This window comes from Arachis stenosperma, chromosome 1 (genome assembly GCF_014773155.1).
Source record: "Arachis stenosperma cultivar V10309 chromosome 1, arast.V10309.gnm1.PFL2, whole genome shotgun sequence".
NCBI lineage: Eukaryota > Viridiplantae > Streptophyta > Magnoliopsida > Fabales > Fabaceae > Arachis > Arachis stenosperma.
Window position 1 is genome coordinate 115,240,565 of NC_080377.1, and position 1,045 is coordinate 115,241,609.

The following is a 1,045-nucleotide window of genomic DNA, read 5'->3' on the forward strand; positions in this document are numbered from 1 at the left end:
TCTGAAGATCCTTACCAGTTTTTAACTGAGTTCTTGCAGATTTGTGAGACTGTTAAGACGAATGGAGTTGATCCTGAAGTCTACAGACTCATGCTTTTCCCTTTTGCTGTAAGAGACAGAGCTAGAATATGGTTGGATTCACAACCTAAGGATAGCCTGGACTCCTGGGAGAAGCTGGTCACGGCCTTCTTGGATAAATTCTTTCCTCCTCAAAAGCTGAGCAAGCTTAGAGTGGATGTTCAGACCTTCAAACAAAAAGATGGTGAATCCCTCTATGAAGCTTGGGAAAGATACAAGCAGTTGACCAAAAGGTGTCCATCTGACATGTTTTCAGAATGGACCATATTAGATATATTCTATTATGGTCTATCTGAGTTTTCGAAAATGTCATTGGACCATTCTGCAGGTGGATCCATCCACCTAAAGAAAACACCTGCAGAAGCTCAAGAACTCATTGACATGGTTGCAAATAACCAATTCATGTACACTTCTGAGAGGAATTCCGTGAATAATGGGACGCCTCAGAGGAAGGGAGTTCTTGAAATTGATGCTCTGAATGTCATATTGGCTCAGAACAAAGTGTTGACTCAACAAGTCAACATGATCTCTCAAAGTCTGAATGGATGGCAAAATGCATCCAACAGTACTAAAGAGGCAGCTTCTGAAGAAGCTTATGATCCTGAGAACCCTGCAATGGCAGAGGTTAATTACATGGGTGAACCTTATGGAAACACCTATAATTCATCATGGAGAAATCATCCAAATTTCTCATGGAAGGATCAACAAAAGCCTCAACAAGGCTTTAACAATGGTGGACGCAATAGGCTGAGCAATAGCAAGCCTTTTCCATCATCTTCTCAGCAACAGACAGAGAATTCTGAACAAAGCACTTCCAACTTAGCCAATCTAGTCTCTGATCTGTCAAAAGCCACTTTCAGTTTCATGAGTGAAATAAGATCCTCCATCAGAAATTTGGAGGCACAAGTGGGCCAGCTGAGTAAGAAAGTCATTGAAACTCCTCCCAGTATTCTCCCAAGCAATACAG

At 41.6% G+C, this 1,045-nt stretch overlaps 1 non-coding gene across 1 annotated transcript; it reads right to left on the minus strand.

The window, feature by feature from the left end:
- Positions 1-222: 222 nt before the first annotated feature.
- Positions 223-326, minus strand: LOC130949442 (small nucleolar RNA R71). Its single transcript, XR_009073386.1, has one exon. It is a non-coding gene; the product is annotated as a small nucleolar RNA R71 (small nucleolar RNA).
- Between the last annotated feature and the right edge of the window lie 719 nt (positions 327-1,045).